Below are 17,563 nucleotides of genomic sequence, written 5' to 3' on the forward strand. Positions count from 1 at the left end.
GGCGCAGCAGAGCCGAGCGGCGCGGTGTGGGAGGAGCGCGAGGCGGACGGTGGGGCGCAGCTGCCGGAGCTTGGCCTGGCCGGCATCCACCTCCATTGCCGCGGCCACCACCAACGGCACCTCCGGCACGAGCGAAGGGAGCGAGGACGCGGGCGAGGCGGCCGAGGCCAGGGGCAGGCTGACGGGCGGAGGGAGGGAGGACGCGGGCGAGGAGGCCGGGGCAACGAAGGAGTCCGGCGGCGCCTCCATGGCTTGCCGCGGGGGCGACGGGAGGGAGCGCGCGAAGGGAAATTTCCCTCCCGCGCAACGACCGGTGGAGTGCGGGTTGAAGGTGGGTTTCCCTCTCCAGTCCTCACTTTTACAGATTGGAAGGGCAACCCGAGATCCAATCCGTAATTTTTTTAAGGGTTTAGGGGTTTAGGGGTTCTATTATTTGCCATTTTTTCGTTTCAACCCGTAAAAAAACAGTTATTTCTGTTTATTTGAGGGTTTAAGGGCTCTAATAGACATGCTCTTACTACTGTAGCAACATCATTGTATCTGTATTTTTAAGCTTTGTGCCAAGTTATAGACTCCGATTGCAAGAAAGTTCAAATTGTTTTGACATGCTGTCCAGAAACAGATTCTGTGTGCTTGACGAAAAAATTCGCCAAAAATCACCATATCATCTTTTTGATCTGAATTTGTTTTGGAGCATGCTCTATATAATTCCTTTCTGGCATCTGTTCTGAGTTTTTTTATTTGAGTTGCAGAAGTACGCCGAATAAATTATTTACTACCAGGTGTTCTATTTTTCACAGATTCTGCCATGTTTTGCGTTTTCATTGTTTTGCAAACACTACTGGAATCCAGAAATTTGCCGTCAGCCAGTTCTTTACCGTCTGCTGGCTGACGGCAAAGAACCTCTTTGCCATCAGTTGACACAATACAGACGGCAAAGAACTGACACATGGCAAAAATACTATTTGCCATGTGTGGGTCCTTTGCCGTCTGCCAGCAGACGTCAAAGAGCCCCAGGGCAGACGGCAAAGGGGACGCGTGGGCCCCATGCCTGCCGTGTCCGAAATCCGGGGGCCTTTGCCGTCCGCGGGCCTTTGCCGTCTGCCATACGGCCCTTTGCCGTCTGCCTTACGTCCCTTTGTCGTCGGGGGGCGGACGGCAAAGGGGCCTCCCTATAACGGCCGTTACCCCCCACCTCGCTCACTGTCTCTCTCTCTCTCTCACCCCGACCACTCTCTCTCTCCACGGCGGCGATGCCCTGCCGGCGAGATCCCCTCCCCGCGGCGAGCCTACCCCCCCGGCGAGCCCACCCCCCCCCCCCGGCGACCCCCTCCCCGCGGCGACCCACCCCCTGCCCCCTGCCGCCGCCGCCCCCTGCCGCCGCCCCCTGCCGCGCGCCGCCCCCTGCCGCGCGCCGCACCCTGCCGCCGCCCCCCTGCCGCCGCCCCCTGGCACGCGCCGCCCCCCTGCCGCCGCCCCCTGGCACGCGCCGCCCCCTGCCGCCGGCGCCCCCTGCGGCGAGCCCCCAGCCGCGCGCCCCCGTGCCGCCGCCGCCCCCTGCCGCCGCCCCCTGCCGGTGAGTTTTTTTTGTTTTTCTTTTTAAAAAAGTTAATTACTTTAGTTAGTTTATTAGGTTAGTTTTTTTATTATATATAGGGTAATTTAGTTAGTTTATTTGGTTAGATTATTAGGCTAATTAGGTTAGTTATTTAGGTTAGAAGAAAAAAAGCAGAAGGAAAAAAAGCAGGAGAAGAAGAAGAAGAAGAAGAAGAAGAAGAAGAAGAAGAAGAAGAGGACGAGGAGGAGGAGAAAAAAGAAGAAGAAGAAGAAGAAGAAGAAGAAGAAGAAGAAGAAGAAGAAGAAGAAGAAGAGGAGAGGAGGAGGAGGAGAAAGAGGAGGAGAAAGAAGAAGAAGAAGAAGAAGAAGAAGAAGAAGAAAAAGAATAGAAGGAGAAAAAGAGGAGGGGGAGTAGGAGGAGAAAGAAGAAGAAGAAGAAGAAGAAGAAGAAGAAGAAGAAGAAGAAGAAGAAGAAAAAGAGGAGAGAGGAGAAGAAGAAAGAAGAGGAAAAGGGAACCCCGGCACCCCGAAACTGACCCTCGACCCCCGACCCCTAACGCCCGACGCCACTGACCCCCGACCATCGACCTCCGACGCCACTGACCCCCGACCCCCGACCCCCGACGCCACTGACCCCCGATGCCACTAACCCTCGACCCCCGATGCCACTGCCCCCGACCCAGCCCCTCGGCCCACGACTCCCAACCCCCGACGCTCGACGCCACCAACCCCCGACCCCCGACGCCACTGACACCCGACGTCACTGACCCTGGACCCTCGACGCCACTGACCCTGGACCCCCGACGCCACTGACCCCCCACAACCGACGCCACTAACCCCCCGACCCCCGATGCCACCGACCCTCGACGGCACTGACTCCTGACGCCACTAAGCCCCGACCCCCGACACCTCTTCTGCCTTCTTTTGAACGAGAAGGTGCTTTTCGGCCTTCCAGAGGCCCACGGGGTCATAGTTTTGAAAATTATGAGTTATGTCACATATTTTCCGATCATGTTAATTATAAAAACATCGTATTTGTGTTGATCGGGTGAATTTCAATGTGCAGTTGTTCGACGACCTCCACGTGCGTTGGACGAGCTCCGCCCTTGCGTTTGTTGGTGAGCACAAATGACTTCTGCTCCTACCCCCTTAATTTGCTCTGTCCCGGTCTTCATGCCGATGAAACTTGCTAGCTATAGGTTTCTTCAATCATGAGTATGCGTGACCAGTATGCGTCTCCCGTTCGAAAGGGCGACATCTATAAATATGCATTTCTTTGCATATTTATAACCACCATCCTTTCGAATTGTCCAACATTATCCATGGACAGCCCGAGTATGTGTAGATTGGGTTTGTTTTCCCGTATGCTGTGCTCCGGATCCGATGCGGAATTTCATCAGTGCCTCCCCTGTTGTTCTCCGGGTACACATCCTCTCTGCTTATTGCCGAGACGTGTATCAGGAGAACAGCGGGGAGGTGCTGCCGAAATTGTGCGTCGCATCTGGAGCAGAGCATGGGAAAACGAACCCAGTCTACACATACTTGGGTGGGATTAGGACCTATCTTTACCTATTAGCGTGTAGGTTGCATGGACGTAATAAAACTGACAAACTTGATTAGCGTATGAATATAGATGATGAATTATGTATTTATTTCTTGTGCCCCCATAGGTAGCTAGGCAACATGAGTGATCGTGCTTGGATGTACACTGGTCACCCTAGTCAGAAAGACATGACCCATGAATGGTTAACAAAAACCAGGGGGTTTGTGAGAGCCGCATTTGCAAATGGCCAGCAAAAAACATGGTGCCCGTGTCCCAACTGCGACAACTGGAAAAAGCAAACAGAGTTTGAAATGGGTAAACACTTGCAGAAGTGGGGTTTTACGCCTAATTATACGGTGTGGACTTTTCATGGTGAGTCTGACCAACGTGCCAGAGCTGAGGTGATTCGTCGTCGCACCGACGAGCATGGTACCGGGATTGAAGACATGGTGCAAGACTTTGATGATGCTCGGGATTTGGACGATGAGATGGAGGAATCTGCAAAGGCCTTCTATGAAATGCTGGAGTCTTCAAAACGTCCTCTCCACGAGCAGACTGAGCTTTGTCAGCTGGATGCCATCGCGCAAGTAATGGCTCTGAAGGCTCAATTCAACCTAGGCAGAGAATGCTACGATGCGATGATGACGATATTTGGACGCTTTCTACCCAAAGGCCATGTACTGCCTGCAAACCTGTACCAGTCAGAGAAAATCCTCCGTGTACTAAAGATGCCCTATGAGAAGATACATGCCTGTGAGAATGGATGTGCCTTATTTAGGCTTGAGTATGCGGCCTTGAACTATTGCCCCATTTGCAATTCTTCCAGGTATATTGTGGTAGACAACGGCATGGGTGAGAAGAATCAGACCAAAATCCCCATTAGTGTTCTTCGATATCTGCCAATCGTACCAAGACTTCAACGTCTTTTCATGGTCGAAGAGACGGCCAGACAGATGACATGGCACAAATTGGGCAAAAGAACCGAACTAGATGCGGATGGGAACAAGATGCTGGTACACACTTCAGATGGTTTTGCGTGGAGGCACTTCGATGCATTACATAAGGATAAATCGGAAGATCCAAGGCAACCTAGAGTTGCCATCAGCACGGATGGGTTCAATGTGTATGGTATGACGGCAGCACAATACAGTTGTTGGCCTGTATTTGTCATTCCACTAAATTTGCCACCCGGAGAGATTATGAAAAGAAAGAACATTTTCCTGACGTTGATAATTCCAGGGCCCAACTATCCGGGGAAGAATATGAATGTGTACATGCAGCCGCTTAAGGATGAGTTGCAAGAAGCCTGGGATAATGGGATCAAGACCTACGACGCGGCTACCAAAACAAATTTCAAAATGCATGTGTGGTACATGTACTCGACGCATGATTATCCGGCGTTTGCGCTATTCGCTGGCTGGTGTGTGCATGGAAGGTTCCCGTGCACCACATGCAAGGCAGCTCTTTAGTTCCGTTGGCTGCAGGCTGGTCGCAAGTATTCTTGCTTCGACATGCATAGACAATTCCTGGATCCTGACCATAAGTTCAGAAAAGACAAGAATAATTTCATCAAAGGTAGAGTTGTCAAAAACACTGCACCAGCTGCGTTGACAGGCCAACAGACCCTTGATCAGTTAAACGCTCTCGAGCCCGATCCTTTGCGTCCAGGATACTTCAAAGGGTATAATACGGAACACGCCTGGACTCACAAGTCATGCTTATGGAATCTCCCTTACTTCAAAGACCTCCTTTGCCCACACAACATTGACGTGATGCACACTGAAAAGAATATTGCGGAGGCCATTTTTGGTACATTGTTCGGCATAGAGGGGAAGTCAAAAGATAATCCTAAGGCTAGAATCGACCTGGAGGCTCTATGTGATAGACCGTTGCAAAACTTGCGACAACGGAAAGGAAAGCAAAGCATAGCGAAGCCAAAGGCATGGTTCAATCTTGAAAGGCCAGCTATGAGGGAAATGCTATTGTGGGTGAAAATGCGGTTGATGTTCCCCGATGGGTATGCTGCGAATCTAAAGAGGGGAGCGAGTCTTGAGAAATTGAAAATATTTGGGCTCAAGAGTCATGATTGGCACATATGGATTGAGCGGGTAATGCCGGTGATGTTGCGTGGCTTTATCTCTGAGGATCAATGGCTAGTACTGGCAGTGCTGAGCTATTTCTTCCGTTCTCTTTGTGCGAAAGAACTATCGCCTGGCGTGCTAGATGAAATGGAAGAGTTGGCGCCGGAGTTGGTCTGCAAATTAGAAAAGATCTTTCCACCGGGCTTCTTTAATCCAATGCAACATTTGATTTTGCATCTCCCGACCGAGGCAAGAATGGGGGGGCCCGTTCAAAATCGATGGTGCTACTCAACTGAGAGGATGCAGAAGACGCTTCGAGCTAAGTGTAAAAATAAACGTAGAATTGAAGCATCGATGGCTGAGGCATTCATTACTGAGGAGGCGGCAAACTTCGTGACAGCACACTACGAAGCCAAAAATTATCATTTGCATAACCCGAAGCCTCAGTACAATGATGGCGATCGAGAAAAAGTTCGATCCAACCTCAGCCTATTCAAAGGTAAGCTCGCACCATCCGGTGCTTCGAAAGGGAAATCGTTGGATGTCGAAGAATGGCGGACCATTTCATTGTATATCTTCACCAACCTAACAGAAGTGCGGCCGTACATCGAGTAAGTTCTCGGTAATTTATTGTTCCGCAACTTCTAATTGCTTTGAACCACTCTTATTCCCGGATATTTGATATAGTCGATACGTCGCCGAATTCTCGGATGGAGCGGTCATCGAAAAGGATTCCATCGAAGAGTATGAGCTTCTCACAAAGCATGGAGGCGACTATCCTGGTTTCATCTCTTGGTTCAAACAAAGGGTAATTAATTACCATTAAGGGCCCATTTGACTTATTGGTCTAATTTGCGGCTAATGCATCCATTCTTTCGTATTAAACTTGTAGGCTGATGCAGAGTCTATGGACGCCGAGTTTTGACAAGTCGCTAATGGTTTTGACTATAAGGTCCGTTCATTTGACAAATACAACATCAACGGGTATCACTTTCTTACCTTTGGCAAAGAGCTATCTATGCCCGACCTAAAGACTACAAATTGTTCTGTCTCTGCTATCGGCGAAGGAGACACCGAGTATTATGGAAGGGTTGAAGCAATTTATGAACTTCTATTCTATTGTGAAAACCCACCGACCGTCGTAGTCTTCAAATGTTATTGGTTTGAGCCGAGGGAGACTAGAAGGACTCATGAACATATAGGACTAGTTGAAATCAACCAAAACACCCACTTAGATGTTCCCGATGTGTATATTACGGCTCAACAGGCGACACAAGTTTTCTATCTACCGTGGGCCTGCCAAACTGATCCAAATCTCAAAGGTTGGGATGTCGTTTATGAAGTGCCACCACATTTTAGACCACCTACCCTCAATGAAGAGGATTACGAACCTCACATTAACCCAGACACATATGAAGGAGAATTCTTCCAAGAAACACGTATGTCCAAGAAACGTTTCAAGAACCGCTCTACTTCACCCCAGAACATTGAAGTAGACAGCGACAGTGAATCCGTCTTAACCCCTGAGCCCGAACAGGAAGAGATGGAAGAAGAAGAGGTTACTGCTGCGGATGACCTGTCACTTCTTGACCGATTACATAATGGTGGCCTTCCACATGTTCTTCTAGATAGTGATGATGATGATGCATTTATTGATGATAGTGATGATCATGATGCATTTATTGACCCCGAAGCATATATAGACGAGGACGATTGTTATTAGTTCACGTCAGGTATTCAACTATTATACTATATATAAATTTTGAGTTCATGTTAGGTATTCAATTTTTATTAGTCATGTTGGTATTTATGTTGTACTAATTTCATTTACTCTTTGTCATGACAGGTGTTGAAAGATGGTGGGAAAGGGTCGAAAGCATGCCGTGGCTGCTTCTTCGTCGGCGGGTGATGGGATGGGTACTTCCATTCCTGCCTCGCCTCTTCGGAGAGTGTTGCTCTCTACTATGCAAGGAGCGGCCCCCGTGAGAGGAGGTCGACCACCCGCGAAGCCGAGAGGCACTAAAGGTACACGTTGTATTCATGTTGGTATTTATGTTGTACTCATGTTGTATGCATATTGGTATTTTATTACTCATGCTGGTATTTATGTTGTACTAAAGGTACACGTGGCCGCGGGAGAGGTAGGGCTACACGGTCTCCGCCACCACCCCAAGCTGATTCACCTGAGCACAGGAGGACTTCTAGGGTGGATTCGTCTGAGGTGGAGGCTACACGGTCTCCGGTTCACGAGCCTCGGGTCGACGAGCCTCAGGTCGACGAGCCTTTGACCCACGAGACTCGTGTCCCATAGGCTTCCTTCCACACGACTGCGGAGCACAGCAGGGATGAGGGTACGTCCCAAGAGACCCAGTGGGATACCTGGCTTGAGCCAACTGGCCATGTTGGTAGCGACGAGGAGCTGGGTGAGGGGGATACCCAGTGGGATACCGTCTACCAGCGTGGTAGTTCGGGGCTCCCGCTCGTGCCAGCGACCCCCGACCAGAGGTGGTCGATTAGGCCAAATGGGGACAAGTAAGTTAATTTACTCTTATTTAACCTTTTGCCTTCGCGTTTTCTCAAATATCTAATGTTTTGGCTTCAATTTGTCATACTGTAGGGGTTGGATTGTTGCCAAGGGTGTCCGCAAGCCCAACAGCGTCCTCGGTGTTCTTTGCCGTCAAAACTTCCCAGGGTTTGTTACGTTGCCCGGTCGGGAGCGAGAGGTAGGGATTACCTGGGAGCACTACTTGGGTGCCCCGGCCCCGCCGGAGGTGGAGATCGACGGTGTTTTGTGTGACACGAGGGCGGACATGGTGATCCGAAAGTTTTGGGTAATTTCTCTTTCACACAATTATAAATTAACCATAGCTATTTATTGTACTAATCGGTGTTTTCTCATTTGCAGACCTTCTACAGGTGTGAGGAGGGATACGAGGACGACGCGGCAAAGGTTATCGAAACCGAATGTCGCCGCCTACTTCAAAACTTTTGGCACGAGGCTCGGGTGCAGGCTGTTCGAGACTACTATGCCACGCGGCATATTAGGATTGATAAGGCGAAGTGCCGTGATGCTAAGATGGAGAAGGAGCATTACATGAAGGTAATTACATATTATTAAGGCTTTGTAGTTAGTTTCCTTGATTTGGTTCTTACGCACTCAATTTTCTCTTTATTAACTTAGGTGCCCCCGAGATGGTGTGTGGATAAGATGGATTGTTGGGAGGCCTTGGTGGACCAGTGGTGCTCCGAAACGTGGGAGACCAGCCACAACAACGCCAAGGAGAGGCGTGGCAAAATGGTTGGCGTGCCACACCATCAAGGGAGCGTCAACTTAATCCAATTTGGCGAGAACTGGGTATGTGGTTTGCTTCATGCCTCATGCAATTCATTCTTGATGCTATCTTGAGCCCTTTACCAATACAATTTTCTGCTCTCTCTCTTTTAGGCGCGTCACAATAAGACGGAGGCGCCACAGATGTACGACCTGTATGCGATGGCCCATACTGCCTCGTACAAGAAGGTCAAGGCATTCTCCCAGTCTGACCTCGAGCATCCAGAAAACTTCACCAACATCTCCTCCCACGACAAGCTCGTGAAGTACAGAGATCACGGGAAGGCGAGGAAAGGGGAGGACTTTAACCCGAGCGAGGGTCTATTGATCTAGAGCTGGTGATGATAGCTGGCAACGGGAGGCACCATGGCTAGCTCGCCATTGGAGACGGCCTTATACGTTGTCCTAGCACTCTCCGGCAGATAAAGGCACGCCAAACGAGCTCTTGTCCGGAGATAACACGTCGTCCACGGCCAGTCGAGCTCGCCATCGAGGTTAGTTTAATGGACTCAACTATCTTTCCGCATTATGTTGTGCGTTGGAACCAATATGATTACATTGCTAACAATGAGTTGTGTTGCAGGCTGCTATTCAGAAAGAGAGAGCAGCAATGCAGGCGGCTATGGCGGAGAAGGATAAGGAAATTAGGGAGCTGGAGGAGAGGACGACTGCATTGGTGGAGGCGGAGAGGGCACGGAATGAAGCGTCTACCAGGGCCATATACGAGCTCTTCGTGGTAAGTTTCTTCTTCATGTTATTTCAAATCTTGCATTTGAATGTCCGTTTCATTAATAAATAAAAAGTTTGACTTGTCGAAACCAAATGTACAGTCTATGTGCGAGAAGAACGGCCAAGTCCCTCCGCCGATGCCAGTCATTAACGTGGCGGGGACGGTGAGTTTCATTTCAGTGGAGTGATCTTAAGAGTGTCCTCATGCTAACTACACATTGCAAACGATGTTTGGTGCAAAATATGTCCCGAAACGCATCGCACGACCCTTCTACAGTCGAGCCTTCTCCAGGGCGGCCTTCTCCAGGTGAAACAAGCCAGAGCCACCGTGCTTCACCCTAACTTAGGTATGTTATTTCTAGTGTTTTAATAAAAAATAGCTAGACTTCCATCTAATGACATAATTAGCTTAGTTAGCTGCAAAATAGCTAGACTTCCATCTAATGACATAATTAGCTTAGTTAGCTCCAAGAAGAAGGAGGAGAGGGAGGAGGAGAAGAAGAAGGGGACAAAAGGATAAGAAGAAGAAGGAGAAGAAGGGGACTTCCTCTTTTTCTCCTTCTTCTTCTCCTTCTTCTTCTCCTCTTCCTTCTCCTTCTCCTCCTCCTCCTCCTCCTTTTTCTTCTTCTTCTCCTCTTCCTTCTCCTTCTCCTCCTCCTCCTCCTTCTTTTACTTCTTCTTCTCTTTCTCTTCTCCTATAGTTAGCTAGGGTTCCACCTAAATGACATAATTAGCTTAGTTAGCTCCAAAATGGCCTATTTAAAAAAATGACCTATACTTAGCTAATTATCCTCGAAATGACATAATTAGCTCCAAAAAGGCATTCTTAGCCAATTTAGCCCGAAGAAGGGGACAAGAATAGAAAAAGAGGAAAATGAAAGCAAGGAAGAGGAAAAAGGAGAAGAAGAAGGAGGAGAGGGAGGAGGAGAAGAAGAAGGGGACAAAAGGATAAGAAGAAGAAGGAGAAGAAAGAGAAGAAGAAGGAGAAGGAGCTCCCGCTCCTTCTCCTTCTTCTTCTCCTTCTTCTTCTCCTTCTTCTTCTCCTTCTTCTCCTTCTTCTCCTTCTCCTCTTCCTTCTCCTTCTCCTCCTCCTCCTCCTCCTCCTTTTTCTTCTTCTTCTCCTCTTCCTTCTCCTCCTCCTTCTTTTACTTCTTCTTCTCTTTCTCTTCTCCTATACTTAGCTAGGGTTCCACCTAACTGACATAATTAGCTTAGTTAGCTCCAAAATGGGCATTTTAATAAAAAATGACCTATACTTAGCTAATTATCCTCCAAATGACATCATTAGCTCCAAAAAGGCATTCTTAGCCAATTTAGCCCGAAGAAGGGGACAAGAATAGAAAAAGAGGAAAATGAAAGCAAGGAAGAGGAAAAAGGAGAAGAAGAAGGAGGAGAGGGAGGAGGAGAAGAAGAAGGGGACAAAAGGATAAGAAGAAGAAGGAGAAGAAGGAGAAGAAGAAGGAGAAGAAGAAGGAGAAGGAGCTCCCGCTCCTTCTCCTTCTTCTTCTCCTTCTTCTCCTTCTTCTCCTTCTCCTCTTCCTTCTCCTTCTCCTCCTCCTCCTCCTCCTTTTTCTTCTTCTTCTCCTCTTCCTTCTCCTCCTCCTTCTTTTACTTCTTCTTCTATTTCTCTTCTCCTATAGTTAGCTAGGGTTCCACCTAAATGACAAAATTAGCTTAGTTAGCTCCAAAATGGCCTCTTTAATAAAAAATGACCTATACTTAGCTAATTATCCTCGAAATGACATAATTAGCTCCAAAAAGGCATTCTTAGCCAATTTAGCCCGAAGAAGGGGACAAGAAGAGAAAAAGAGGAAAATGAAAGCAAGGAAGAGGAAAAAGGAGAAGAAGGAGGAGAGGGAGGAGGAGAAGAAGAAAGGGACAAAAGGATAAGAAGAAGGAAGAGGAGAAGGAGAAGAAGGAGAAGAAGAAGGAGAAGAAGAAGGAGAAGGAGCTCCCGCTCCTTCTCCTTCTTCTTCTCCTTCTACTTCTCCTTCTTCTCCTTCTCCTCTTCCTTCTCCTTCTCCTTCTTCTCCTTCTCCTCTTCCTTCTCCTTCTCCTCCTCCTCCTCCTCCTCCTCCTCCTTTTTCTTCTTCTTCTCCTCTTCCTTCTCCTTCTCCTCTTCCTTCTCCTTCTCCTCCTTCTCCTCCTCCTCCTCCTTCTTTTACTTCTTCTTCTCTTTCTCTTCTCCTATAGTTAGCTAGGGTTCCACCTAAATGACATAATTAGCTTAGTTAGCTCCTAAATGGTCTATACTTAGCTAATTTCTCTCCGAAATAACCTATATATACACTACTTCATCTAGTATTATTTTTCTAACTTTCTTATTTGTCATTTTGCAGATTACCTTCACTTCACGGGAAGCTTGGTTGATGGAATGCTTGAAGATGATTTCTTGTACCATGTGTTGTATTGAAACTATTGTAGTATATGAATATATGAAACTTTGTATGCACGTGGATGAAACTAGTGTAATATATGGTTTGGTACGGATGTAACTTCCATAATATGTATGCACTATGGATGAGAGTTATTTTAATATGGTTATGAGTACGGAAAGATATTTATTTATGTCAAATATATATATATATATCCTGATTATTTTTAAAAATGCTGGATATAACAAAAAACAAATAAAAAAGGGGCTGGTTCCCCACTTTGCCGTCTGCCCCCACATGGCAAAGGGGGGAGGCAGACGGCAAAGGGGGGAATCTGCCCCCCTCTCTCCCCTCTTTGCCGTCTGCCCCCGCATGGCAAAGGGGGGGAGGCAGACGGCAAAGGGGGGAATCTGCCCCCCCTCTCCCCCCTCTTTGCCGTCTGCCCCCACATGGCAAAGGGGGGGAGGCAGACGGCAAAGGCGGGAATCTGCCCCCCTCTCTCCCCTCTTTGCCGTCTGCCCCCGCATGGCAAAGGGGGGGAGGCAGACGGCAAAGGGGGGAATCTGCCCCCCCTCTCTCCCCTCTTTGCCGTCTGCCACCACATGGCAAAGGGGGGGAGGCAGACGGCAAAGGGGGGAGGCCTGCCGTTAACACTTAACGGGGACGTTGCAATATATGCCGTCCCACTTATTTTGCCGTCTGCCCCCTCATGGCAAAGATTCTTTGCCGTCCGCTTTGTGAAAGCAGACGGCAAAGAGCCTCTTCACCGGATTTTTTTTACCGTCGACTTTGCCGTCTGCTGACCGACGGCAAAGCCTTTGCCGTCCGTGGTAGCCCCCTTTGCCGTCCGCCTTGGCAGACGGCAAATTTCTGAATTTCAGTAGTGAAATCCTAAGCTTACTTTTTATTTGCAAAAACCTTTTGGCAATCCTGAGAAGCAGTAGATTTTCATGAAAATATTTATTTCTAGCAGGTAATGAATTATTTTATTAAGGGTACTAACTACTCTAATCAGCTTATGATGAGTTTCGTATGAAGGGAGTTTTCAAGTATGCGATGGGAGATGATGAATGAAGATACATGAGTGTCAAGCGCTCAAGCTTGGGGATGCCCCCATGCACCCCAATAAATATTCAAGGAGACTCAAGCGTCTAAGGTTGGGGATGCCCCCGTGCATCCCCTTCTCTATCAACAATCATTAGTTCGTCGATCTCCATGCTATATTCTTATCACTTCATATGTTATGTGCTATGCTTGGAGCGTCCCGCTCTTTAATTTTTAGTTTGTTTTAGTTTTTCTTTCTGTTCATAACAAGTCGGAACCTAGCCTACCTTTTTTGGGAGAGAAACACGCTCCACTCCACTCTAGAACACAGCATAGGTTTTCATGCTTATCTTTTTTGTGTGTTCTCTATCTTTTCGTAGCTACTGTCATGCTTAGCTCTTAGTTTTCATGCTTATCTTTTTAAGAGCTTTTATTTAGGTTTCTTTTGGAACTCTCTTGAGTTATCATGCTTATCTTGTTTAGGGAGTTGGCTCATTGCACTGAGTTGTGTGTCTGCATGAGTAGGTAATTAAGATTGCTATTTAAGTATAGTAGTAACCAGCAATAGTTTTGAGATATTGATTTGAGTAATGTTTGGACTATTGGTGCCAAGAGCTTGAGCCTATTACTGATAGGTGTCGTATTTTGGTAAATCTGTGTGTTTTTCAAAAACTAAAAAATAGTGGAGAACTCTAGCTACTAAATTCATCGCTAACCTCTTGAGGGGTTCGAATATATAGAGTACCCTCACGTTACCATGGGTCGAGGATGCACAAGGATAACGAAACCCCCAAACACTCCTCCTCGGAGTACTACACCATCCACATTTTGCTAGCCTCTTTGGTACCGTGCATTTCCCTTTCTCACATTGAGAGTTGGTGCAAACTCCGCCGGTGCATCCAAACCCATGACATGATATGCTCTGTCATACATAAGCCTTATTATATCTTTCCTCAAAACAGCCACCATACCTACCTATTAAGGCATTTCCATAGCCTTTCCGAGATACATTGCCATGCAACATCCACCATCTCATGACTTGATCTTCATGTCATACATGCTTTTGCTTGATTGTAGAGCCGCATGATAGTTGGGCCTTGCCCCAGTTATTTCTACATGACGCGCTAGTATCATTGCATATCGTGCTACACTGGCATATGCATACATTTGCATATATCATGATAGTTTTCACTTGTCTGTATGTTGAGTACTTCCTATAAAGTGTGATGATCTTCTCTTTGTTCATATAAAACATAGAGTGTTGCCCTTAAGTTAGGAAAAGATCCCAAAGAGGGCAAACAAAAGATCCCAAAGAGGACAAATGAGAGATAAATAGAAAGAGCGAAAGAGGCCACAAAAAAATAAAAAGAAATAAAAAGTGAGAAAGGGGCAACACTACTATTCCTTTTGAAGATCCACACTCGTACTACATTGCTATATTGGTACTACATAGAGATTATCATTCATGCATAACTATGTGGGGACCCTTACACTATAGAACTTGGTTTGCATATTCCAATGACGAGCCTCCTCAAATGAGATCTAGGTCTTCATGAGCAAACAAGTTGGATGCACCCCACTACTTCCATTGGAGAGCTAATCTTAGCTCATATGTGCATCCGTTACATGGCAATCCCTACTCGTCACATCATATCTATCATTTGGCTTTCTCTCGCCTATGGTTATCCTCATTGATGTGAGCCTTTCACACCTTTTTGTCTTCCTTCCCCATCATTATTCTATTTGCCATACTAAGTGCCAACATATCTTTCTTACGCTAATCCATTGCATGAGTGCTCAAAGTCGAAAGGGAGAGGATCATTTTGATTTGTACCTGACTAGTGGTCTGGGGATGGGTCAAAATAAGATTCCGAAGGAGACCAAGTGTGAAATTTTAGTAGATTGAGTTCTCAATAAAAATATATTTTATGATCTCAACCCATCTCCCACTTCTTGCACGCAAACACCATTTGGAGACATTCGAGACACGGACAGCGAGAGCTCTTGCACCTTTATGTTCTTACTTGGCTAATTTCAATACTAGATATAGACTCTTGCTTGTTATTATCTTGACTTGAATTGCATATCTTACTTGCTTTACTTTTAATTTCTTATATGTGTGTTAGCATGTCACCATAGAAATTATTGTGTTATCATTTATCTACTCGAGGACGAGCAAAAATTAAGCTTGGGGATGTTGGTACGTCCCAAACGTATCTATATTTTATGCTTGTTCCATGATCTTTTGGGTGACATTGTTATAAGTTCTGCTACACTTTTATATCATTTTACAAATATTTGGACTAATCTACTAACTCAGTGCACCGAGTGCCAGTTTCTGTCTGCTGATGTCTATTTTGCACGGGCTTTTACCCAATTTTTCAAAGCCCAGAAAATTCCAGAAAAAATATATAAAAAATCACCAAAACAGAAGCTTCCGGATCACAGAAGATGGGCCAGAGGGGGGCCAGGGGCTGCCCAGGCGAACTGCTGGCGCGGCCAGGCCCTAGGCCACGCCAGGAAGCCGCCTCGGTGGGACCCGCCTCCTCCGGTGCCCTCCTTTGGCCTATATTTAGAGTCCCGAGAGGAAACCCTTCCACAACTTCCATAATCGCGAATTTCTCCATCGTTCCACCGCCGCAGCGCTTTCGAGATCGGGAGCGTCAGGAGGCCTCTTCCCGGCACCCTGCCGGAGGGAGGATTGACCTCCGAGAGCTTCTCCTCCACCATGGATGCTTCCTGGACGTGCCTTGAGTAGTCCTCCTTGGACCATGAGTCCATGACCAGTAGCTATGTGATGTCTTCTCTCCAATCTTGTGCTTCAATGGTTAGTCCTTGTGAGCTGCCCTACATGATCAAGGCATCCATGTAATTCTCTTGCTATTGCTATGCTCGGTTTGTTGGGATCCGATGGATTATGAGATTATGTTTAGATTGTTATGATTTATATATTTGATTATCCGTTTATATTATGTTCCTTAGTGATTCATACATGTTCTCCGTTGCTATTTATTGCTTTGGCTGAGTAGTAGATTGTAACGCCAAGAGGGAGCGTTATGCATGATTGTGGGTTCATGCCCCTCGATCTCTAGCTTGAGTGACAGAAACATGAGACTAGGGGATGTGTTTTTGCCACCAGGGAGAAAACAACAGTGCTTGTGACCACGGTTGCAAGGATTGTTTACCTTACACATAGTTCGTTAATGAAGTTGTTTGTTTCTTTGTGTTTACACTTTGGGTGGGGCTCGCAACTTAATACTGGTGAGATGTTCTCGATAGATATCTCAAGGTGGATGATTAGTAAGTAGATGTTGATGAATAAACGGTCTACTTGTCTTGGCGTACTGCCTATTACTATTGAACCTCTAACTATCAAGTAGCATAATTAGCATTGCGGTGTGTTCATAATTCTATCAATTGCCCAACTGTGATTTGCTTACCCAAGCATATTTGTTTATCGTCTTTTGGGAGAGAGATATCACTAGTGAACATCATGTGACTCCGGTCCATGTCACCATCATTGTTTACACCTCTACCATTTACCACTTTCATTTACTTTTCCGTTGCAATCAGTATTACTAATCCCACTTGTGTTTTGATCCTTTGCAAACTACAAGGCCGGAGAGATTGACAACCTCAATGTACTCGTTGGGAGCAAAGTTATTTGTTCTGTGTGCAGGTCCACGTCTTCTGCTAGCGCCAGGGTGGGAGACAACTACTTGTTGATCCTAGGAGTCCAAGTGGTTCGATAAACCTTACAGTTTCCGTGTGAGGGAAAACTTTCTGCTCACCAAATCTCAACCTTCCACTTGGGGTAACCAACAAGGTGCGAGAAGTATATACATCATCTCATCATCAACAACCCAAAAAGTCACCTAAGGGCCATGCTGCCGCGAGAGCATCAAGACGCTTGATGACGCATGTCCTGGAGGTCTACCCCTCAGGTGGGGGGGGGGGGCTCTTGAGGCTTCAAGGGCCCGCATGATTCCGATGCCCCGTCAGGCAAGCGTGGCCCACACCTCTTGCAGCTTGCCGATCTCGAGAGCGACAAACTCCCATGTCCTTGGCGCTTGGCGCCACACTCCGGGCTTGTGGGGGGTCTCGTCGGGGCGTGCCTCCACATGGTCCCCGAGCGCTCCCTCGTGACGTCGACCAAGCTAGGCGGCTTCCATACGGGAGCCCCCAAGCCCTGGCTGACGTGGGCACTGGGTGCGGCCTCCTATGTCGAAGGGAGGCGGGTGCCAGCTGGGGCCGCGAGGCTCGTGATAACCACGTCTATTGCGGCACCCTTCGCCACGGGGGGGGGGGGGTCGCGGAGGTAGGGTGACCCCATCATGAGGGCGCTCTCCACGAGGCTGCCCACGCCTAGCGTCTTCTTGAGGTAGATCGGTTCCGCTGTCGCCGCGAGGTTGGTTGCATCGGCCCTGGTGAGGGTTGTCCCCGAGGTCGTCCCTTCCGCTATTGTCGTGGTCACCTTCGCGGTCGAGAACATGAGCGATGTGGTTCCGATGTTGGATGGCGCTCACTGCGGGAAGACCCGATTGACCAGGAGTCCTCCATGTTGTGAGTGCGCGCGTTGTGGTGAGTTCAAAACATCCCGCCGATTCCTTCCGGCACGCCGTCGTAGGGGCCCGGTGGCGGCCCAAAGCCAGTTACCGGGACTCGAAGGAGCACGAGTACATCGCGAGGTGGACCCTGCTCGGGCCCCTCGGGCTAGAGACCGAGCAAGTTGCCGCGCGGCGGTGGGGGCAACTCGCTGGCCGAGCCCCCTTGTAGGACCGGAAGTCTGTCTAGAGAGGAAGGGCTGATTAGACTACTTGACAAGATAAAAACTTAGCATTTTTCCCAATTTTATTTGTGGGCCAGTTTTAGCAATTATGGCAAGTCAAGTAAACCCTACACA

The sequence above is a fragment of the Hordeum vulgare genome, chromosome 3H, assembly GCF_904849725.1.
Source record: "Hordeum vulgare subsp. vulgare chromosome 3H, MorexV3_pseudomolecules_assembly, whole genome shotgun sequence".
In the NCBI taxonomy this organism is placed as follows: Eukaryota; Viridiplantae; Streptophyta; class Magnoliopsida; order Poales; family Poaceae; genus Hordeum; species Hordeum vulgare.